This window comes from Diaphorina citri, unplaced genomic scaffold (assembly GCF_000475195.1).
Source record: "Diaphorina citri unplaced genomic scaffold, Diaci psyllid genome assembly version 1.1 scaffold1351, whole genome shotgun sequence".
NCBI classification, from domain to species: Eukaryota; Metazoa; Arthropoda; class Insecta; order Hemiptera; family Psyllidae; genus Diaphorina; species Diaphorina citri.
In genome coordinates this window covers 1-12,446 of record NW_007378779.1, presented here as the reverse complement: position 1 = coordinate 12,446, position 12,446 = coordinate 1, and the positions used below count along the sequence as shown (strand labels likewise).

The following is a 12,446-nucleotide window of genomic DNA, read 5'->3' as shown; positions in this document are numbered from 1 at the left end:
GTCATGTTGTTGTCTTCGAGATATCGGCTTTGGTTTTCTTGTGGGCTTTATTTTCAAGTTCCTATTACAAAATCTGTCCCGGATTTTTTGCACACGAGTGTATCTCATTTCAAAGTTTAGGTGTTCCACTTCGCCCCGCTTTCTCCTATCAATACCCCGTACATAATTAACCATCGCGGCATTATCGACTTCTGTTTTCGTTAAATTTAATGCTGTTTGTGATCCGTGGTTAGGTTTTCGTGTAGTTTTGTTTGTAATTATCAATTTCTGACACTTCGAAGAGTTTGAAGCTTGCAGGGCTTCCCTGACTATTTTTTTAAGATGTGTGTTTCACCGCCGTTTTTATTTCGTAGCAATGAAACAACTGCTACATTCGACTCGTGTGGTCTGTGTCGATGCCTGTCCCATAATGTGCTTCTCATCAGATGGGCGAGAAGAGACAATACTTCCCATTTAGGTGCTGGGTCAACAAGAGAACACCAGAAAGTAAGCCGTTGAAATATTAATTTCAAACATATTCTGTTTCTATTCCTTCTGCGATAGAGTCATCATCTCTCTTGGTCTGAAGATGATGTCCTGAGTGACATCGAAAGCTCCCGATTTAAAACTTTCTGTCATTTTATACTGCTTGTCATACTTTCAATTTGCGTCTCTTCAGTGTCCGTGGGACACACGGTACTTCGATGGGTTAATAATACACGATAGAGAGTTTTTGTTCTTTCTTTTTGCTTATAGAATCAAGAGAATTCAATAAATCCGGATTTCATAGATTACTTATCTGGATTCTTTGCATGTCCTATAATTTTTCTTACAAAGAGGTAGGTACCTTTTTTTTACTTCTTTCTATCTTTGGGAAAATTAGGTGTAAAAATAGAGATGTGTGAGTGAGTTATAAAAAAGAACTACTCTTTTCAGTGAACTACTCAGTCATTGAGTCAGATCCCAATCCGGATTTCATAGATTACTTATCTGGATTCTTTGCATGTCCTATAATTTTTCTTACAAAGAGGTAGGTACCTTTTTTTTACTTCTCTCTATCTTTGGGAAAATTAGGTGTAAAAATAGAGATGTGTGAGTGAGTGAGTGAGTTATAAAACAGAACTACTCTTTTCAGTGAACTACTCAGTCAATGAGTCAGATCTTAACTCCTTATACCTATTGGTGGAGATGTCAATTTTACCTTCCCCAATCCACACAGGAAGGGAAAATTGACACCTCCACCATTTATAGCAGGTAATGAAAGGAGAAAATTGGCATCTCCACTAGAAACAACATAAACTTATCTATTGTAACGAAAGGAGAAAATCAACATCTCCACTAATGAGAAAGCGAAATGAAAAGGGAAATATGACATCTCCACCATTTACGAGCATAGCAGGTAATGAAAGGAGAAAATTTACATCTCCACTAGAAACAACATAAAGTTATCTATTGTAATGAAAGGAGAAAATCAACATCTCCACTAATGAGAAAGCGAAATGAAAAGGGAAATATGACATCTCCACCATTTACGAGCATAGCAGGTAATGAAAGGAGAAAATTTACATCTCCACTAGAAACAACATAACGTTATACCTACTGTGTAGTTCAATGAAAGGGAAAAATGACATCTCCACTAGTGAGAATGTGAAGTGAAAAAGGAAAAATAACTCGATTGTCGGGTGACTGAAGAGGTTCTATTCCAAAGCATCATAACTATGATCATCACCAGCATCTGAAGTATCATGAAATAATGCACAAAATATACTTACTATGCACAAAATTGAATTGTTCAAAATGCAAATTCCGAGGATTCTTTGTGGTGAAACAAAAGCTTTTTGTATTTTACCTTCCCCAATCCACACAGGAAGGGAAAATTGACACCTCCACCATTTATAGCAGGTAATGAAAGGAGAAAATTGACATCTCCACGAACAACAACATAAAGTTTTCTATTGTAACGAAAGGAGAAAATCAACATCTCCACTAATGAGAAAGCGAAATGAAATCCCTATGACATCTCCACCATTTACGAGCATAGCAGGTAATGAAAGGAGAAAATTGACATCTCCACTAGAAACAACATAACGTTATACTGTGTAGTTCAATGAAAGGGAAAAATGACATCTCCATTAATGAGAATGTAGCTATCCTGTCTGTCTTCTCTCTTCGCATTCGAGACGATAAGACCTTAGCAGTTAGTTACAGTTCCCTCTGTAAAAAAAAGACCAATTGTATGGCGGCCGTTATTCAACAATAGTCTCAATTTTGAATTAATGTGACCGGTGAGGTTTTGAAACCCATTATTATAGCTAGGTAATCTCGTTCAGGACAGTCACGTGACGTGATAGTAGTGTGGCTGTCCTGAACGAAATTACCTACAATATTATGGGAAAACTTTGAACTACATCTATCTAACTCCCCATGAGTTCACGTGACGTGATGGTAGTGCGTTTCTACCTGAAAGGTAGCTCCTCATTTGAGTTTTTACCTTGGCGGATTCGCACGGCCCAATAGTTGCTTGCATTGGGAACACCTCGCCGAGAGTGATAAAAACAGTATTGAGGTCACTGTACTCCGGCTGATAGTGGCATAGACTGGCATACTATATGGCAGAGGTTCCCAATCTGTAGTACTCGTACCACTAGTGGTACGCGGAAGCGAAGAGATTTGAAAACCCCATTTTTATGATTTGCCTCGTAAATACGAAAAACAAATCTGGTAACCCTAATTGGGAGAGAGAAAATATCTACAATCAATGCACCAAAAACTTGACATCGTACTACGATTAACACGGAAATTTCCCCTGCGGCGCTGTAATTTCTTTATTGAACCCCCAAACCACACCAAGTTGATGTATGGTGGTACGCCAAAAGAACCTTGAGGTGTCAGGTGGTACGCAGAAATCAAAAGTTTGGAAACCCCTGCTATATAACTCTATATAGCAAGTACAGTGTGGCATACTATGACACAGAATGACGTTAGTAGACTCTTCTTATGTGCAATTTTTACACTGATGATGCCAGCAATGGCGAAACATGTCTGTCTAAATAAACAATAAAAAAAACCCTCCCCCAACTGTGAAGAGTAAAAGTTATTGGTGTTTTTCATTCTTCTTTTCAAGATGATTCCCTCTATCAAACAAATTTTTCCCCCAAAAAAAAAAAAAAAAAAAAAAAAAAAAATAGGAAAAAAAATATTAGGAAAAAAAATATAAAAAATACTGGGAAATATTTGGCCAGCAAAGGCAAGAAACAGAACATTATGAAGAAAAGAAAAAAAAATGCATAGGTCTACAAGTGAAATATGTTTAGTTGGGGAAAAATTCATCAAGTATAAAGCATACAGTCCTAAAAAAAAAGAAAGATAAAAACTAAATTTAATTTTAATACCTAGGGGTAGGGGAGAGTTACACTGTGCCAGTTTAGCTAAAACCTGTCAAAATTTGTGACAGTAAATAACTACAAAAATAAATCAGCTATTTTTTCCCCCCATAGATGTGATAAAATATGACAAAATATCATTTTTAATTTTAAAATAGATAAAATATTTCATAGCATATTCCCCTTGTTTTAGAGGCGAGATTTTTCGGCAAATTTTTAATTTATAGAACTTTATTAGGTAGTAAATTTGTCTATATTTATATCGCATATTTAGAAATACTTTCTTTTTTATTCGAAAATCCAATTATGTAGAAAACTTTTTTTTTAATTCTGTATTTTTTCAACTCAAAAAGGTTTATTACTTTTTTTAAGTACATTCCTAATTACATTTTTTTTTAAATTATAATCAAATGGAGGAAAAAGAGATTTTTCGGCAAATTTTTAATTTATAGAACTTTATTAGGTAGTAAATTTGTCTATATTTTTATATCGCATATTTAGAAATACTTTCTTTTTTAATCGAAAATCCAATTATGTAGAAAACTTTTTTTTTAATTCTGTATTTATTCAACTCAAAAAGGTTTATTACTTTTTTAAGTACATTCCTAATTACATTTTTTTTTTTAATTATAATCAAATGGAGGAAAAAAAATAGAAATAATATACAGGGTGCCCAGAAAAGAGAAAATCTTAAAAGATGGAAATCGAATGTCCAAAAGAAAGTCTTTATAAGGAACATAAATATTCTTTTAAATCATTTAAACTTTTTTTTCTTTATTATTATTGTTATTATTTTGTAACATTTTAAATATAATTTACGGACACATTTTTAGACGACCTTTTTTTTCCAAATCAACACTCTAATGATTACAAGATTACAACTTTTTTAGTATACCCACCCTGTAGCCAAAATATTTCCCTTCAGAAAAGACACCTTCCAGAATCCAACGAGATCCTACATATTTCAAACGTTTTTTCTCTCTCCAAATTCTCGTTAATTTGGACCCTGTAGCCAAAATATTTCCCTTCAGAAAAGACACCTTCCAGAATCCAACGAGATCCTACATATTTCAAACGTTTTTTTCTCTCTCTCTCCAAATTCTCGTTAATTTGGAAAAAAAAAACTTTCATTCATCAAATTTAAACTTCGCTTAATTTGAGCTTCGTTAACATTTTTCCGAACTTTTTCGTTAATTTGGAAAAAAAACTTTCATTCTTTCATTTATCAAATTTAAACTTCGCTTAATTTGAGCTTCGTTAACATTTTTCCAAACTTTCACCCTGTAGCCAAAATATTTCCCTTCAGAAAAGACACCTTCCAGAATCCAACGAGATCCTACATATTTCAAACGTTTTTTTCTCTCTCCAAATTCTCGTTAATTTGGAAAAAAAAACTTTCATTCTTTCATTTATCAAATTTAAACTTCGCTTAATTTGAGCTTCGTTAACATTTTTCCAAACTTTTCCAAAGTTTCGTTTTTCCCCTGCTCTTCCTGCAATTAATCGATTACCTCTTTCCTCTGTTCGAACATTTTCAAACCTTCAGATTTCCTTCTTCTGTATAAAGGAGATATGACTGATCTTACCACTCTGAGAGTTAACACAGTGTCAAGGGTTTTCTTTGACGTCACCACGTCACCCATATGATTTACACAGGTCCGTATTTTCTTAAACTCTGGATCAACTGAAAAAATTAATCGATTACCTCTTTCCTCTGTTCGAACATTTTCAAACCTTCAGATTTCCTTCTTCTGTATAAAGGACTTATGACTGATCTTACTCATCTTACCACTGAGAGTTAACACAGTGTCAAGGGTTTTCGTTCGGCGCGAACGACATGTACAAAACATTGTTAAAGCGCCTAATGGAAAAAAAAGGGTTTTCGTTGACGTCACCGTCGTCACCCATATGATTTACACAGGTCCGTATTTTCTTAAACTCTGGATCAACTGAAAACTCTCTTTGGTAAGATTTGGCATTAGGTTTTAAAGCTTAAAAGGTGTGTCCACACTAAGTCGACCGGCCATCGATCGATGTCGACTGACACGTCCACACTGCCTCGATTTCCCCTGCTCTTCCTGCAATTAATCGATTACCTCTTTCCTCTGTTCGAACATTTTCAAACCTTCAGATTTCCTTCTTCTGTATAAAGAAAGGACTTATGACTGATCTGTTAACACAGTGTCAAGGGTTTTCGTTGACGTCACCCATATGATTTACACAGGTCCGTATTTTCTTAAACTCTGGATCAACTGAAAACTCTCTTTGGTAAGATATGGCATTAGGTTTTAAAGCTTAAAAGGTGTGTCCACACTAAGTCGACCGGCCATCGATCGATGTCGACTGATACGTCCACACTGCCCCGATAACAGAGATTCACCTCGTCGATCGACGTGCGACGGCCGGTCGACTATGTGTGGACACACCTTACGACGATGGGTTTAGGTCCTTTATATCACTTTGATTTGTTAATCCAAAAAGGCTGCCTCGATAACAGAGATTCACCTCGTCGATCGACGCGCGACGGCCGGTCGACTATGTGTGGACACACCTTACGACGATGGGTTTAGGTCCTTTATCACTTTGATTTGTTAATCCAAAAAGCTAGATTTGCCCTGCCATCTTTTACTGGGTAAGTACCAGTATTTCTTAAACTCTGGATTAACTGAAAACTCTCTGTGGTAAGATCGGGCATCAGTGTTTAAGATAATGGGTTTAGCCCCTTTAGCACTTTGATTTGTTAATCCAAAAAGATAGATTTGCCCTGCCATCTTTTACTGGGTAAGTACCAGTATTTCTTAAACTCTGGATTAACTGAAAACTCTCTGTGGTAAGATCGGGCATCAGTGTTTAAGATAATGGGTTTAGCCCCTTTAGCACTTTGATTTGTTAATCCAAAAGGCCAGATTTTTCCTACTATCATACTGGGTAGGTATATTTGGAGTTGAGATTTTGTCCTACCATCTGATTGGGTATATTTGTGGTGTTTCCTCATTTGTTGATGGACACGGGAGTTGTCCACTGCCATTTGCTTCCTCCCGCATTGTTTCGATATGGTTTCTCTTGGCTGAAACAGAGAAGAAAGGGTGATCTTGTTAGACATTTTATCAGTACTCAGTACTCCATAGTGCAGAGATTTTTTTTGTCAGAGGTTTGACAGATAGAACTGTAACTGCTAAGGTCTTATCGTCCCGAAATCAAAGAGAGAAGGAAGACAGGAGAGGAGAAAGCCAGCCGTTCCGAGAACGAACATTATCCGTTCAGGATAAAATTCGTCCTGTTCGGAAATGAAACCTGCGACCTAGTGCTTACAAAGGCGCGCTACCTGCCAAACTAATGAGACTGGCTGACTGGCATTTTGGGACATTGAAAGGGTAGGTAAGCGTAAAGGGGGGGGGGGTACTTTATGAATATTAAATTTTAACATGTCGGAAAAATTCACACAATTTTCGTTCAAAGTTAATTAGTAGCGAGGTGAACTTCGCGTGTTTTTGTGATGCCTTACATTATCAGATTATGAAAATACATCCCCTATCCCCATGTTATTGACAATATTATCTACCCCATACATAAATATATGGTAGGTATCTAATAATTTAGGGGAACAAAGGGTAGAACGGAATCACTGACGACCAGGACCCCAATGTAAGTTTAGCAGTTTAGGCTTAGTTTAAATCTTGGAAGGAGCGATCTGATTGGTTGATTTCAAACTTTTTGGCCAATCAGAAGCTTAATTGCTTAATTCAAGAGTTTATTTGAACCAAAAATTCCGGACAGTTTGATTTTCTATTCCTTTGAAAAAAAGATATTTTCTGAATGATTTGAAAATATTTAGAAACGTTTTTTGGTACGAGCTAAGAGGTCATGTTGTTGTCTTCGAGATATCAGCTTTGGTTTTCTTGTGGGCTTTATTTTCAAGTTCCTATTACAAAATCTGTCCCGGATTTTTTGCACACGAGTGTATCTCATTTCAAAGTTTAGGTGTTCCACTTCGCCCCGCTTTCTCCTATCAATATCCCGTACATAATTAACCATCGCGGCATGATCGACTTCTATTTTCGTTAAATTTAATGCTGTTTGTGATCCGTGGTTAGGTTTTCGTGTAGTTTTGTTTGTAATTATCAATTTCTGACACTTCGAAGAGTTTGAAGCTTGCAGGGCTTCCCTGACTATTTTTTTAAGATGTGTGTTTCACCGCCGTTTTTATTTCGTAGCAATGAAACAACTGCTACATTAGACTCGTGTGGTTTGTGTTGATGCCCATCCCGTAATGTGCTTCTCATCAGATGGGCGAGAAGAGACAATACTTCCCATTTAGGTGCTGGGTCAACAAGAGAACACCAGAAAGTAAGCCGTTGAAATATTAATTTCAAACATATTCTGTTTCTATTCCTTCTGCGATAGAGTCATCATCTATCTTGGTCTGAAGATGATGTCCTGAGTGACATCGAAAGCTCTCGATTTAAAACTTTCTGTTTTCGAATGTCTTTTTTCGAATTTTCTAAAGAACCTCACACTGTATACTGTCCATTGTGTCACATGTCCATATACCTGATATACCTCCTATGTCCGGCCCTGATACTGTATACTGTCCATTGTGTCACATGTCCATATACCTGATATACCTCCTATGTCCGGCCCTGATACTGTCCATTGTCGTCACATATACCTCCCAGCGAGAAGAAAATGTTAAGGTCAGTGAACTTCTAAGCACGAGGAAAACCAACATGAAACACTGGAAGCTATATGTACGTTAGAGAATTGAAAAGAACAAGCAGAACAGACGAATGAAAACAATGATGGACGGGACAGAGAAGTGGATTAACAAAACAAAAAAGAAAAAGAAAGTAAGCCGTTGAAATATTAATTTCAAACATATTCTGTTTCTATTCCTTCTGCGATAGAGTCATCATCTATCTTGGTCTGAAGATTATGTCCTGAGTGACATCGAAAGCTCCCGATTTAAAACTTTCTGTTTCCGAATGTCTTTTTTTCGAATTTTCTAAAGAACCTCACACTGTATATTCCGAAGTCTATACTGTCCATTCTGTCACATGTACATATACCTGATATACCTCCTATGTCCGGCCCTGATACTGTTCCATTCTGTCACATGTCCATATACCTGATATACCTCCTATGTCCGGCCCTGATACTGTATACTGTCCATTGTCGTCACATGTCCATACACCTGATACACCTCCTATGTCCGGCCCTGATACTGTATACTGTCCATTGTCGTCACATGTCCATATACCTCCCAGCGAGAAGAAAATGTTAAGGTCAGTGAACTTCTAAGCACGAGGAAAACCTTAACAGGAAACACTGGAAGCTATGTACGTTAGAGAATTGAAAAGAACAAGCAGAACAGACGAAAGAAAACAATGATGGACGGGACAGAGAAGTGGATTAACAAAACAAAGAAGAAAAAAAAAAGAAAGAGGAGGAGGAGGAGGAGGAGGAGAAGAAGAAGAAGAAGAAGAAGAAGAAGAAGAAGAAGAAGAAGAAGAAAAAGAAGAGAAAAGAAAAATGTAAAAAAAAACTTCTTCTTTAGTTCAGTGCGCGACTAGAATGACTAGATGACCCGGGTTCGATTTTCTGTAGGGTCGAAGATTTTCTGGGTCTATAAACTATTTTTATATTTATGTACCGATGTTTGGATAAAAGGTGTCTAAATCGGATGAATAAGATGGCTATATCCTGCAATATCGAAACAGAATACTTGATATTGTTGGGGAAAAAGCTGCTGATAACACTTCGCAGCTGGCGAAGAGATAAGAAGAAAATAACGCCAAAGAGATGATCGTAAAGAGAAATTGCCTACGAAGAGATAAAAAATAAAGCGTAGAATTCGGAGCAATAAAATTAAATTGCAAAAGAAGAAGAAGAAGAAAGAAGAGGAGAAGAAGAAGAAGAAAGAAGAGGAGAAGAAGAAGAAGAAGAAAGAGGAGGAGAAGAAGGAAAGGAAGAAAGAGGAGAAGAAGGAGGAGGAAAAGGAGACGGAAAGGAAGAAAGAAGAGGAGGATGAGGAGGAGGAGGAGGAGGAGGAGGAGGAGGAGAAAAAGTGATATAGGGCAGATGGAAACAGTAAAATGAAAGAACTGAAAGAAGAGGCAGTTGAAGACAGATAAGAAACAGTTTCGAAAGAGGAAAAGACCCGTCTAAAAACGAAAAAAAGGCGGCGAAGAAGAAGAAGTTTCCAAAGAGGAATAGAATAGAAAATATGTACCTTGTTTATACTGCCGGCATATGGACTGAAAAGTCCTTTTACTCTTGCAGTCTAATGGGAAGGAAAAAAATACCTAGCATATATGTAGGTAGAGAAAAAAGGTGTATTTTTCTCTTCTCATCTCACTCGTTCCCTTCTCCTCCATCTCTTCTGTCTCTTCTCCTTTCCTTGTTCTCTTCTTCTTCTTCTTCTCCTCCTCCTCCTCCTCCTCCTCTCCTTCTAATAAAATAATGTAAATAAAAATAAAGGCAGAATAATACTGTTGTTCTTCCCACTCATTTTGAGCAAAAGTCCTGCTGGGTTCAAGGGATGAAAATAAACTCAATTTGGTCAAAAAGTTATGCAACAGGGGGATTGAGAGGCATAAGGGGAGGAATGGTAACTTTATCTACTTTACTTATACTACAGAAAGTTACAGCCATTATCATAGGAAGGGGTCCATTAACCGTGAGCCCACACGCTTTACAGAATCATCTTCACACACCCACACATCTATTCACACCCACGAAATGTTATACAATGTTGGGAATTTAGAATAGAATAGAATAGAATATACCTTGTTTATCCTGCCCGAATAGGACTGAAAAGTCCCTTTACCCCAGCAGTCTAAACAAGGTCTCGTTTATTTGATGGGTTAAAGAATAATGCATACAAGTAACAGTTCAGTAAAAAGACCCTGCTTAACTAGAATAAAAAGAGGGTAGATGTGAATTAATAGTGGTAGTAGGGAATGACAATGAAAAAAGATACAACAGGCCGCCATGGACCTCAGTTTAGATACAGAAAAAAGATACAACAGGACCAACAAACACCCAATTTAACACTAAAAAAAACTAGGTACCTATACATTACATAGACTACGTGTGAAGTTATTTTGAAGGTTTCAAGTAATCTCAAGTGGTCCGCGAGATTTTTGGTTTATCAATAGTGGTCCGCCAATTCTAAAAGGTTAAGAACCCCTGCATTACATAGACTACGTGTGTAGTTATTTTGAGGGTTTCAAGTTACCACAACCAACCTCAGTAGCACGGTGGGTTTTGAATCTGGAGGTTGGTGGTTCGAGTCCAAGTCAAGTCATGGGACCCAACATGCAATTGGTATAGGTAATCGTACTTTTTCTTCTTCTTCTTTCTTTTTTGCCAAATTTTATCAAAAGCAGACAAACCATTCGAGAGTAATGTTGGTGAAACAAACACCCAACCAACAAACAAACAAACGGACAGACTAACTAAAAGTAAAACCCTAGAGGTCAAGCTCACTTTGTAAAAAAAAAGAAAAAAAAAATGGAGATAAGAGGATCCCCCCCCATTTTTTTTTTTTTCCATGTGATTGTCCATCAAATTTGACACATCGATTTAAAGCGCTAAACTTTACCGCTCCTCACACTTTGCAATCAAAACAAACTTTTCGGGGAGAGAGAAGGGACGAGGGAAAGTGCAACTTTTTGACAAGCCGCTCGGCCGCACGCCTGCGCGAAAATTTCCCCCGTCCAGGGAATTTTCGTCAGGGTATTGATCCGTACGTTTCTTTCCCTCCCTCGCGTATTTCCCTCCCTCTGTTCCCGCCTTTTGTAACACCCCGAGGGACTGGACGGTAGAAGGGAAATTCCCACTCTCTCTACGACCCTCCTATTTTTTCCCTCCTCGGGTTTAAATTTCCCTCCCTCTGTTCTCTCCTGCTCCGCCTTTTGGCCCAGAACTGGACAGGGGCTAAGGAGGGAAATTCCCACTCTCTCGACAGCCCTCCTGTTTTTTTTCCCCGCCCGCCCCTAAAGATAATTCCCTTCGCATGTTGTGGCCGAGGGATGAGATAAGATGACGCACATACAAATGTAGGCATCTAGGTATGGATATATGTAGACAGAGTGCCCAAAAAGTTCAAAATTGCTCTTTTGTTTGAATGAACGAAAAGAAGTTTCAGGACGGGTTACCTTGGAAGCTTGGAGTCCTCTTTTTCGGAGAGAAAAAACTCCAGTTCACTGGACCACTTACTATTGATCAAGTAGGTAGGCACCTAATAACTAACTAGATCCGTGCATAACGAGGTATTTTTTTTTATTTTTAAAAAGATGAGTGTTCCACCGCCGTTTTTATTTCGTAACAATGAAACAACTGCTACATTAGACGCATGTGGCCTGTGTCGTAGCATGCCCATCCCGTAGTATGCCTCTCATCAGAGAGGCATACTACGACAACGACATAATAACGACATACCTATAACGACATACGACATAATAACTACCTAGATAGATACATAAGGTCTACAGGTAAAATTTTGTTGTTATATGATTTCGTGCAAGCTGGCTGCTAGGTTTTATTTGCAATTTTAATTACCCCACAAGTGTAACAGAATGTTACGTCACAACCATCAGATCATTAGTATATTATAGCTAGGAAAGGTGTTATAGCTGCATTATCAGTCTGTTTTAATTGTCACACACTTGCAAAATGTGTTGTTTTCACGGTGCACCATGTCTAGAATTGCCTAACTTCTTACACAAAATGCCCACTCTGAGGCTTAGGTGTAGGGGCAACTTCCCCACAGGATTGGTTAAACTTATACAAATGTCTAAATTTTGTCCTTTTAAAATTTTGTTCAACTTTTTTTTATTTTATTATTATTATTTTTGCTTTAATTTTGTGACAGGATTTTCGAAAGGGAGCTCTTCCACCCAACCACAGAAGGAGCTTTTCCCCTTCCTCCTCTTCTTCTTCTTCTTTCTCTTCTTCTTCTTTCTCTTCTTCTTCTTTTTCTTCTTCTTCTTCTTATCAATTTCTTTCTTTGACGCGTTTCAAATCAATGTGTGAAGGGAATAAGGGAATTCGGGATTGGAGCAAAATATGAAATGTGGGGAA

At 37.5% G+C, this 12,446-nt stretch overlaps 1 long non-coding RNA gene across 1 annotated transcript; it reads left to right on the top strand.

Annotated features, from left to right (window-relative positions):
* The first annotated feature begins 5,428 nt into the window (after positions 1-5,428).
* LOC113470038 lies at positions 5,429-6,276 on the top strand. Its single transcript, XR_003393251.1, has 2 exons — positions 5,429-5,807; positions 6,082-6,276. It is a non-coding gene; the product is annotated as an uncharacterized LOC113470038 (long non-coding RNA).
* Positions 6,277-12,446: the final 6,170 nt, after the last annotated feature.